The sequence below is a fragment of the Haemorhous mexicanus genome, chromosome 1, assembly GCF_027477595.1.
Source record: "Haemorhous mexicanus isolate bHaeMex1 chromosome 1, bHaeMex1.pri, whole genome shotgun sequence".
Lineage (NCBI taxonomy): Eukaryota > Metazoa > Chordata > Aves > Passeriformes > Fringillidae > Haemorhous > Haemorhous mexicanus.
The window spans coordinates 124,815,598-124,827,649 of NC_082341.1; the positions used below are offsets into that span (position 1 = coordinate 124,815,598).

At 38.8% G+C, this 12,052-nt stretch overlaps 1 protein-coding gene across 18 annotated transcripts in view; it reads left to right on the plus strand.

Annotated features, from left to right (window-relative positions):
- The window catches only part of SULF1 (sulfatase 1), a 185,162-nt gene that overhangs the window by 78,826 nt on the left and 94,284 nt on the right, over nucleotides 1-12,052 (plus strand). For 11 of the 18 annotated variants that reach the window (XM_059861906.1, XM_059861897.1, XM_059861985.1 and 8 more), the window contains 2 exons: nucleotides 5,585-5,649; nucleotides 7,569-7,666. The exons of 2 other annotated variants lie outside the window; for them this stretch is intronic. The gene's annotated coding sequence lies outside the window, so the exon portion shown is untranslated. The remainder of the gene's footprint in view (nucleotides 1-5,584; nucleotides 5,650-7,568; nucleotides 7,667-12,052) is intronic. 5 more of the 18 variants (XM_059861952.1, XM_059861887.1, XM_059861934.1 and 2 more) reach the window with 1 other exon arrangement.

Here is a 12,052-nt window from a genome sequence, read left to right on the forward strand (position 1 = left end):
CCAAATAAAACCAATCATAGATGCAATGAATCACAGAATGGTTTGGGTTAGAAGGGACCTTATAGATTGTCTAGTTCCAAACTCTCTGCCATGGGCAGGGGCACCTTCCACAAGACCAGACTGCCCAAGGCCCATCCAATTGGCATTAAACACTTTCAGGGATGGGGCATCCGCAGCTTCTCTGGACAACCTCTGCCAGGGCTTCACCACCCTCACACTACAGAATCTCCTTCTAATATCTTATCTAAACCTATCCTCTTGCAAGTTTGAAGCCTTTACTCCTTGTCCTGCCCCTACATGCCCTTGTAAAATGTTCCTTGCCAGCTTTTTGTAGGCCCCTTTTTGGTACTGAATGGCTTCTCTAAGGTCCTCTCAGAACCTTCTCTTCTGTGGGCTGAACAACCCCAGCTCTCCAAGCCAGTCTTCAGGGAAAAGGTGCTCCAGACCTCTAATCTTGATGACCCTTCTCTGGGTGTGTTCCAACAGTTCAACATCCTTCTTGTGTTGGGGGTCCCAGAGCTTGATGGAACACTCCAGGTGAGGTCTCATGAGAGAGGAGTAGAGGGAAAAGTAGAAGGGAAGAATCACCACTCCTGACCTGCTGGACACATTTCTTTTGGTGCAGCCCAGGACACACTTGGCTTTCTGGGCTTCAGGCACCCATTTGCTGGATCATGTTGAGCTTCTTGACAGCCAGCATCCCCAATTCCTTCTACCCAGGGCTGCACTCAGATCGTTCTCTGCCCAGCTTGTGCTTGTGCCCAGGATTGCCTCAATCAAGATGCAGCCCTCTGTACTTGGCCTCATTGAACTTCATGAGTTTTGCATGGACCCACCTCTCAAGCCTGTCACATTCCCACTGGGCGGCATCCCCCCCTCAAGGGTATCAGCTGCAGCACACAGCTTGGTGTGTTAGGCAAACTTGCTGAGGGGGCACTCGATCCCACTGTCCTTGTCACCAACCAAGATGCCAAACTGTGCCAGTCTCAATCCAGACCCCTGAGAGGCACCATTTTCACTGCTCTTCTCTTGGACATTGAGCCACTTACCCCAGCCCTTTGAGTGTGACCACCCAGCCAATTCTTTATCCAACCCACATTCTATCAAACCCACACATTTCCAGTTTATAAACAAGGAGACATTATCAAATGTTTTGCATAAATTCAGGTAGATGACGTCGGTTGCTCTTCCAATGCCATAACCCCTCTGGTTATATCAAGGAAGAAAAATCACAAGTTTTATATAAAGTAATAAAGTTATATTGAACTTAATATTTTTCTTATTTTGGAGTGTTTATTATATTTCCATTGCCTACTATGTTGGCTTTATTGTTTTTTTACTTCAATACTCTTAATGTTCAAACTTTTGGTTTTGTTTTCTACATTTATGTTATAAAGCAGAATTTTCCCCTTTGTTCTTTTGAAGTTAAGAATTGTGTCTAGTTTTGTCACCAGCTAGCTAGCAAAGCACTGGGAAGCAGACTTGAATCCTGTAGCCAGCATTTTTTCACAGTGTAGCAAAATAGACTCCTGCATCAGGCTGACATTTTTTTTCAAACATTCAACTGCTACTGTAATTTTTAGCTGTATCCACTAAAATAAGGAAAAATTAAATTATTGAAGTCGGTTGTTTCTGGAGAAAAAATATTTATGTAGCTTAATTTTATTTAATTTAAGTGGGTTGTTAATGACTGCTAAAAGCAGTATTTACTCTTCAAAAAGGTGACAGCAAGTAGTTTTATTCTGTTCCTTCTCACCCAGAAATGGGCGTGAAGGGTCATTTAATAACTGATGCTGAATTGCTCCTTGTATATCCAGTATATTGGTAGCAAGTCATCTTCAGCTGTAAGTGATCAAAAATGCTTACAAATTAGTCTATGAGATAATCCTACTGAGTTATGAATATCTAAAAGCATATGAGATCAGTTATAACTGTGCTGTTTTGAATACAGAAATAGATGTTGTATTGATCTTCATAGGCTGATCCTTTTTTTTTAAACAATAGATGTTTCCATTGTGATGGCAATACTGCTGAATGAGTGCTGAAGTCAGTAAAGTTCATAAGTTGCTGACGTTTGGTACCTTTTAACTACTCTGTCTTCCCAATCTATTATGAGCAAGGCTAGATGGCCTGATAACAGTGCCAGGCAGTGTGAGAGCTCTGTGTACACCGAAGATCCCTTATATGTCAATAATGGAGTGCAGTTCTGAGAAATATTAAGTTATATCCTTATCCAGAAATACCTCCTACTGCCTACTGAAGTCAATGAGAAAGACAAAGCCAGAAGAAAATTCAATGCTTGCATAAATCGCGGTTCCTCAGGCTGCTTTGCAATCATTCTTATTGACAGTCCAGCAAAAAATAGTATTGGGTGACTGGATTTGGATTCTGCTGTCCACTTATTGGCAATTGTGAAGTCCACTACCAAAATATTTTCCAGATCATTCTGTTTTCAGTGAGTTACATCTGCAATCATACTGCTCTTCTAACTTATATATAGAATATTTATACATATGGAAATGCACACAGAAATCACAGAGCTGTCCACTGAAATAAAGTTGTTTCTGAGTGAAATAGGAAACTGCTGCATGAGGTCATTCTTTGTACATCATAGGTCTGAGGAAGAAATGAACGTGTCTTGGGCTGAGTCTGTAGGAAGACGTAGGTCTGGTATTTTCCTCTGGTATTTTCCTCTGGTGTTTTCTCAAAGACCTCCCTTCTGGCATGAAACAGTGCGTAAATTTAGGACTGCCTGAGATGAAGTGAATCACAAACAACACTCCCTGCAGTCCCTCAGGTCTTCCTTGGAGGCTTTGTGACAGCGTTTCTTTCGAGAAATTAAGTAAGATGATTGCAGCCCCAGGAGATGGTTACAACCATGTATTGCCATGAATTTCTGGGATGATTTGGAAATATGTCCCAGGTATGGAAAAAGTCCTGCACACAGTAACCTCTCCTATGTTTTATGGGTTATCTATGCCATACAAGGAGGATTTCTCTCAGTGCCACACATGCATCCCCCCAAATTCCCAAACAATATGCCATCTGGCAGTATCTACACTCCTGCTGTTCAAAGGCAGAAAAAATAAATAATAATTTTATGTACTACGGTGGGCTGTAAGCCTTTCTCATCATGGGATGCTGTTAAGTTTCCATCTGTACCACAGTTTGGAAATGTGTTGTGAGAAGGTTCCTGGTGTATTAAGAATTTGTATTAAGAATTTTGGTAGTAAATGATGCACAGAAACCTGAGGAATAAAAATAAGAAAAGAAAACTTAAAATTCTAATGCAATTTCTTTAAACACAGAAGTATTTCAAGCAAAAAATGAATCCTTTTCCCATAGAATAAAATTATGGTATAACTTCCACTCAAAAGTTAAGTAATATTGAACTCTTGTACAGCTACAGGAAAGCATTGTATTTTCATATGCTCATGAATGTGGAAAACAGGGATCTGGAAACTTTGACATCTCCATACGTATCTTTCTGCTCTGTATGGACTTGTTAGTACCTACTTAGGTAAATGGAAAGATTCCTGTTGATTCCAGTGCTATTTGACTCTTCTTCTATATGTCATTCAAGGGCTTATTTCATCATTACTCTGTTTCATCATCTAATATTACTCTTTTGTATGGATAGATAAAGAGGTTCCTAAAATCAGTGTTTCACCCCAGATGGTGCAATTAGGTGATTCTTGATTTTGTCTTATCGTGTCCTTGAAATTAACATTTTCAGTGCGTAGTGAGCAAAAAAAAATTTATTTATATTTTAAAAAATCATCTATCTCTCTCAGTGATAGACGGAGATATTTTTACAAATGCAAAAAAGAAATTTTCTTGTCCGCATGCAGTCAGCTTGCTGGCTGTGAACACAAATGATGTAAAGATGTTTTTTAAGCATCTTCCCTCTGTTTAATTTGCTGTTCTAACCATTGTTTTCTTCATTAGCTTAGTTTCATCTTAATAATTTGTTTTATTTTCTTTGCTATTACATTCTTGGCCATTAGAAAGCCCTTTCCTTCCAAAAAATTCTTTGCCCAATTTGTTTCCCATAACACCAACAATAATAGGGGGAAAAATATTCCTTTTAATAGCGATTTAAGGGCCGAAATTCATCCTTTGGTACTTCTAGGCAGTCACCCTTTCTGTGGGATTTTCACTCACATTACTAAGGCTAAACATCTGGCCTTATGCATCACAGCCCACCTCTCCATGTAGCTACAACAAGCAACAGTCACAAAACAGAGTAAGACCTCATTAATGTTTTAAAACTGAAGGAATAATATGCCTAATCATCTTGAGGTATTTGCATACCTCTCCTTCCTTCACATCCTCTTGTTCTGTAGCTGACAGCTGATATTTCCTCACATCATGAGGCTTGGTCTAGCTAACAGAGTAAGTGGAAAAACATGTACGTCTTTTCTGACTTCTTGGCCTTTAGTTATATCACAGATTTTGCTGTGGGAAAAAAAAAATTGTTCTAACTCTCCTGTTCATTCAACCAGCTCCTGTGGGAAGGGCCCTGGTGCACTCACCCATCCCTAGCACTGGTCACCCAAGAGTTATGGCCCTCAGAAGGTTGGCAGAGCATTGCTGGCTCCTCTGATGTGGTCAAAGGAGAGCTTGCGTGGCCGTTGGGACAGACAAGTTGTGCTGAGGGTCATTGACTGTGAGAGTGCCTTCTTTTAATCCCTAACCTCCTGGCCCAAGCAATATACATGCCCAAGCATGCTGGGGGTATCCAGAGAGAAAGACAAGTCTTCACTAGTTGCCCATAACTTGATTTGACTTTAATGGTGAGCAAAACGGTTCAATAGCTAGTGACAATGTCAAAGAAACCCTTCAGTCTGATTATCCTAGCAGATACTACCCTGCTAAAAAATTGGAAACCAAACAACAAAAATAATGCATTATTAAAAGCTGGACAAACTAATCTTTCAAATAAAGATGTCCAAAGCCATATATTATGTAATACAATAATAACATTAATTTTCACTTCTGTAGTTATTTCATGCCTGTGTATTTTTTAAACACTGAGTGTTCAGCACAGATTATGACCTTAAATTTTCAAGGTGAAATTGCAGAAGACCTACTGGTTTTCAAAGCCATTACCAAACTGAAAACCTTATAGCACATTGGTTTGTATTTTGATTTATTAGGAAGCAGGCTTAACTGAATTTACGGGATGGAATCTAAATAAGTCTTGCTGGATTTCTGCTTTGCACCTGCAGAAGCAGCTTTAGAGCCCTATTGCCCTCTGTAGATACTGTATACTCCCCAATAATCTTCTCAAGAAAATAATTAAATAAGAAAAAGAATTGTTTATAAATTGAGAAAATTGCAGTACCGATGTATTTTGCTGTAACTGCTCCCTGCTGAAATTTGAGACCAGGGTCCCAGTGAAGTTTATGGGACAGCTCAATAAAACATTTGTGTATGCAATGTTTTTCTTACTCTGCTTGGATTTACTCCGAGAAGTAAAGTGATAGGTATAGTGATTTGTTTGGGGGTTTTTTCTTTTCAAAATATTATTAAGTTTATTGCTTAGAAATTGCTATAATTTCTATTGGTTTATTTATTACAGAAAAAAAAGGACTGAACTGAGAGTGGAAAAATAATGATAATATTTCTTTCTTGCATAAGAAAAAGGTAAGATTTAGAGGACCATAATGCCGCAGGTACTTATTTATGGCATATTAATAACTATGAGGTAATTTGTTAAGTTCCCAAATACTGGCAGCTTTTGATTTAAACTTATTCATACCTTCACAATCTTGGCTGCCTAAAAACTGATGATTTAAAATTCACAATCCTTTCCAATTAACTGAGACAATGAGTCTACTGTTTATGCCACTGTATTAACCTGTTCTGCATTAGAGAAGAAAAGGTTACTTTTCATTTTGTAGCAACATATTAGGCCTGTATGTATTTCAGACTCCTCAATTTTGATTTATACTATCTCCAGTTTGGGTTTATTGAAGGGACAGTTCATTCTTTCTTTTTTTCCTCCCACTCCATTCCCTGGGAGGTATAAATGCCCCAGTTATCCTGGGATTTTTTTTTTTTTTTTGTCCCAGGTACCCAGCTGTGACTGAAATAATGCTCCCCATCTGTGTTCATTGTTTGCATTGATGGTGTCTGTGTAAGTCACCAGAGCTTTCCTAATAAGGTTCAGTTTGACCTTTCAGAAGTTCTCAAATGAAGAATCTAAGTGCACTCACCAGCCTCAAAAGAGATGGACTTCTCTGCCACTGCCCTTACAAACAGCTGTAAGAAACAGTAAAGAATGACTGTCCCAAAACCAAAGTCAGCCCTCTGAGCTGTTCAAGAGTGTGCAAGCACTGGGCAGCCAGGGGCTGCCTGTTCCTCCCAGAAGGGTGATGCACCAGATGGAGAGAGATCCTGGAGAAGGGGAGCAGACAGACTGACAGACAAAGAGACTTCTCAACAGTGGAAGGGAAAGTCTAGAGAGATGTCCTTTTAACTGACAGGCTGATTTTTAGGCAGGAAAGCACTGTCTGGTGGTTTCAGTGCCCACATTTTCAAGGTGAGGGCTTCGAGCTGCCCATACCGACCTCTGGTGTGGTGACCCCTGCTTCTCCTCCTGTTTTGTGAGAGCACTGGAACTGGTGTGACAACACAGGGAGCCAAGTGAAAGGGCTGACCCACCTGAAAAATAATCTTGTTTGCTGGTTTGCTCTAATAATTTTGGCTGGCATGGTTAGTACTTGGATAGATAGCTCTCTCACCTGGCTCCCCTCAGCCCCAGGAGTGCTTGTGCTGACACATGCAGGGGAGACTCGCTGCCAGGATGGTGGGGAGGTGGTGTCTCTTCTGTCTCTTCTGACGCTTGTGCATAGTTGAGGCTGAAACTATGGCTCACGTCAACAAAGTATTTCCTGTGTTCATGAAAATAAATGAAGCAAAGCTCTTTTTTTCTGTCAGGGAAACCTTCTGACTGAAGCTGCCTATGAGATCTGGAAACTTAATAGTAGCTTGGTTCAGAAGCGGAGAAAGTTGATATTTACCAGTTGTTTTTTATCAAAGGAAAAAGAAGCGAGGAATTCAGATTAATAAAGCAGATACTGGTAGCTACCTTTTGGATGCCTAAAGACAAAATGGAATAATTTGTGCTAATTTATATATGATTTCAATATTATTTCATTTTAGCAAAGGGCAAATGAACAATTATGAAAGCAAAGACAAGTATCTCCAAAACAAAAATTTCAATTAAAATATTGCAAATATCCTCAGAAAATATCCTGACAAGTTATAGAACTTAGTGATGAACATCTAGATATTTGAACCATTCATTAGAATCTGGGTATATTAGGGCTCTAAATTTCAATTATTTTAACTATAGCAACATGCTAACTTGCAAGCAAGGTAATTATCTGTGGATAAACTTGATTCTACAGAGCCATTCAGCAAAGTAAATAGGAATTCATAAGTTAAATTTTGCAAATACATTCTAAACCCTATACTCTGTTCAGTATGAAAAGAGCTTGAGTTACAACTGTGCAATTCCTAGTAGTTATAACTATTAATGTGTTCTCCCTTTTTTGCAGGTTTTGCCCATAATAAATTCACTGAGCAAGACATATGGACTTCTATCCAATGCTATGAAAATTAACCAAGGCACATTAACTTCAGGAAATTTTCAAAGGTACAAAAATAACATGTGTATTCAGTAATTAATTTAACCAAATAAGCCATCAGCTTGTGCTACATAGTTTAAGTATTATGTCAGGTCAATAATTAAGCTGTAGTAAATCTGCAGGTTCTATTCTGCCAAACTTTAAAGGCTCAAGACTAACCCAAGGACCCTTCACATTTTAGTAACCCAGTGAATGATTACACAGATAGCTTTTCAATCCGAGGTTTGCTACTATTAACTTTCTATTTTTTGAGACATCCAGGAATTCTGTGTTTTGTGGTTATTGAACAATATCCTGAGAAAAAATGTATGCTGTCTTGCATTTATGAAAAGGAATATTTAATAGGCTTCAGTTATGTCAAGATAAAATGAAGTTTTCCTGTAGGGAAAGATATAAATTAAGCAAAAATAATGGTTTGGAATTTTCCCTTGTTTATGTGAACATGACGATTATGAAAACTTGAACCTAATCTCAGTGTCTGCAGCTGGTCATGGTAAAGAAAAAGCATTTTGCAAGCTGTCTTACATGACTTTGCCAAAGCAATTCCAAAGTATCTGTGGTAGTCTGTGCTCTCAAGGTCTGGCTGACTTTTAGGTGGAACTCATAGCAAGTTGTGTGGTGACCTCGTGATGTGGAAATTATGGCAATAGACTCAGTATCAAATCATACCTCTCAGCTTAACAAATAAAAATCTAAAGCCACATGACAGAACACAGAGCAGGAAGTTTGAAATGCTCTGAGATTCATTTTTTCCCCTCAGCTATATTATTTTCTGTCACCTCATTTACATAAAGTATTTCTGGTTTAACAATTTGCAAATGCATGTGATTTAATAGCAGGTATATATGTGGCAGAGGTAAATTTGGACTTAAAATTAAGACATTGCTAGCAGTGAAAGACAGATGGTATACATCAAGTTTATTTCGCATGCAAGTCTTTGTATGGAATTTTCTTGGAACCAGTAACTTTCTGACATGTTAGCTCATAGTTTATTTTAATTACAAAATATCTAAGTTTCCAGATCTTCAGATAATGTTTCATAATTACTAGAATTAACATAAGCTTATTCAATCTGCTTTATTTTCCCTCCAGATGTGTGGCTGCATAATGGTCCCACATAAAGCAGATATTATTTTCTTGCATGCAGCATATCAGAATATCCAAGCTTTCCTACACCAGTGATCTAGTAATTAACTTCATTTCCAACTTAATTTTCTCTCCCAGCTTTATCTAAATTTTTACGACTTTTATCTGTAGGTTTATCTATAGTTTTCCTACGTTGCTCTTGAAGAGGTTAACCAGACTAAGGCCAAGAAAATGCATGCCACAGATTTCCACAGAAGTGGAAGTTATGAATAATATGATATAAATGAGTGCTCTTGATTTTGATGGAGAGAATGGATCAGATTATTATTTGCCATACTTTTCAGTCCTACTCAATGAAATGACAAGTGATCATTTTGGTCTTGTTCCCAGTCTACCAAAGGCAGGAAGCCCAAACAGTCTTAAGAAGGTTGTTATATTGGAAGAATTCCAAGAATTTTTGCAGATCTGAAGGTTAATTTTTATTTTTTTTAAAGCTTGAACATTTTTTATCTAATGTGAAACTTCAGTGGTTCACTCTTCATTGACTACATTATCTGCTGTTCTAGAAAGATTTTACAAGTTTATAAACATACCTTTTCTCTACAGATTTAGGGTCATAGTGTCTCATACAATGAACCTATAACTGTGAATGTACAGAAATGTAATTCACATTTGTCAGTATTAGGAATGCCTTTAGAATATTTATTATGAAATAAAGTGTTATCACTTGCACCATGGATAAAATAGTTGGGGAGTTCCAAGAAAAATGTAAAGGCAACTTTTTGACCTGAAGCTTAAAAATCATGTCTCTTATGTATATAATCTATTAATGACACACTCAGTGCAAAGACTTTTCTGGCACATTATCCATTGACATTCCACGATCCAACTTCAGTTAAGTTGAATTCTACTGAACCCTGGGGGTCAGATTTTTTGAAATGTAGTTTCATTACTGCCCACACATGTATCCCAGTTCCAGCTCCAAATATATACATAGGGTTCCCAGTTTATTTTTGGGAAGTGAAAGAGCTCAAAATACCCATTTCAGTCTATCTGAAATGAGCATGATCCTGAAATGAGAGCTAGAGAAGCTTGCATGTTGCAGAGTTAAGAGAATGAGTCTGTATGAGGTCAAGAGTACGGGGCTGACCTGCAGTGTCTCCAAGGGAAACCCAGGTAGATGGTCAGATGGGACTCACAGAATAGTTCAGAAAAATCCCAACAGTCTGTAGTTTGCTAGGAGAGGCTGGGAAGCTGAGGAACAGACACATTAGAGCATGTAACATTTTCTTGCAGTTCAGTGCATCACCCTTCATTTTACTGTGTGCACACTGAGGGCCCATCGACAAGGTATTGCTGAGAGTCCTGCTTGCAGGTGTACAGCAGAGCTACTGTCTTTTTGCAGGGTTTCTTTTTCTGTGCTGTGATACTTCATTTTTATTATTTGTCCACACAGGATGCAGCCAAGTTGTGCTGAATCTGTAATAAGCTTTTCTCTAGCCAGAATCTTGTCAAGTGTTCCCCTTGTCTAGAGGCTTTTTCTTTCTCTCCTGCTAAAAGGTCACAAGGAAATACCCACCAAAAATAGGGAGGTTCTTTAGGAAAAGTCCTCTAACATATACAGAGAGGTGCATCTCTGTATTGCATGCCTATACAAGTTCAGACATGCACCCACAGAGAGATTATCTGCCAACAAGCCTGCCAAGAAGCTTGTCACTTCTGCATAGCCCCTGTGTGATCTCTACCATCAGTGACTTTAGTTCTCTGAGTAGCATATTCCACTTTTGCCGACAAAACTGATTCTTTTTCCTCTCATGTTGTCAAGTTTCTCAGTTAGGAAAAGTGGATTATGTAAAGGGGGATTATTAGCTGAAAGGTAAGGGGGGGGGGATGCTAAATGATTTCTAACTACAATACTTATAGCTGAAAAATGAGATATCAGAAAAATACACAAATTTGCCCCTTCTTTTCCTCTCCATTTTGTGACTTTCTTGCCTACATCATATTTCTGATCTGATCTGGTAAACAAGAGCCTTTTCCATTTGGTTTTCTTTCCCATCACACTCTCACACATAAGCCTTTCCCATGTTTCTCTATATACACTGTTGATTAAGATCTAGAGGGAGTTTTTTTACAGACTGTCAATACAGTAGAAAGACTGTGATCTCAGAGTTTTCCCTTTAGAAGCTGTGAAAATGAAGATTCTTGGCTTCATTTTTAGTATATCTGTAACCTACCACATGTCACTTAACTTGTTTGCCTTTGTGGCTGCTCATCCCTATTAAATTAGTTCACACCAGTAGAGCTGCAAAGAGAAAGGATGAGGTTTTTCTCCTTCGTTTCCTCCTGCTACTTAGTGGGAAGGGGTTCTCAGCTGCTGATTATGTTGCTTCACTGGTTTCCTTGCTGGCGTGTTTCTCTGCACCGCAAGCCTTAATGAGGAGCAGGCGGTCAGCAGCTCCGTGGGCAGCGCGCTCAGAGTGTGCTCGGGAAAAGAGACACGGGCAAGAGTAAAAGAGATCCAAATATCTTCCTTTCCAACCCGCACCAAAAGGAAGGCAGGAACTTTTTTTCTATGTTTACTATTAGGATTTCAAGATCAAGCTGTCAAATTGCTAGTCTCTGGAAGTATTTATGAACCTTTTCCTACATTTAGGTGGTGGGTTTTTTTCCTTGCAAGAGCCAAGTCACTTCCTTCCTGTCCAGTATCAGTCATTACTTACTGGAGAAATATAACCATGCAAGGGCACCAAAATAAACCATGAATAGTCTGATAAAAATAATATTTCACGTAAGAAATGTTTTTAAGGTGGATTTTGTAGAAGAATTGTATGTGTCATCATTTCCTCTACCTCCTCCCAAAGATTTCCCATCAGACAAACATTCAAAACTGTGATTTTTTTTCAGCCATACTCTTCTACTGCCAGTAACTTGATCCAAAAGTATCTCCACATTTTTCTTGCAAAAACGCACAGTTGCCCTATAAAATAATTTGGATTTTAATTATTATAGAATCATAGCCATAGAATGGTTTGGGTTGGAACACACCTTAAAGATCATGTAGATCCAAATCCCCACCCTGGGCTGGAGCACCTTCCACTAGACCAGCTTGCTCAATGCCCCATCCAAGCTGGCCTTGAACTCTTCCAGGGACAGGGCATCCACAGCTTCTCTGGGTGACTTGTTCCAGTGCCTCACCATCCTCATTGAGAAGAATTTCTTCCTAATATCTAACCTAAATTGATCCTTATGCCTTTTAAATCCATTCCCTACATGGCCTTGTAGAATGTCCCACTCCTGATCTTCAG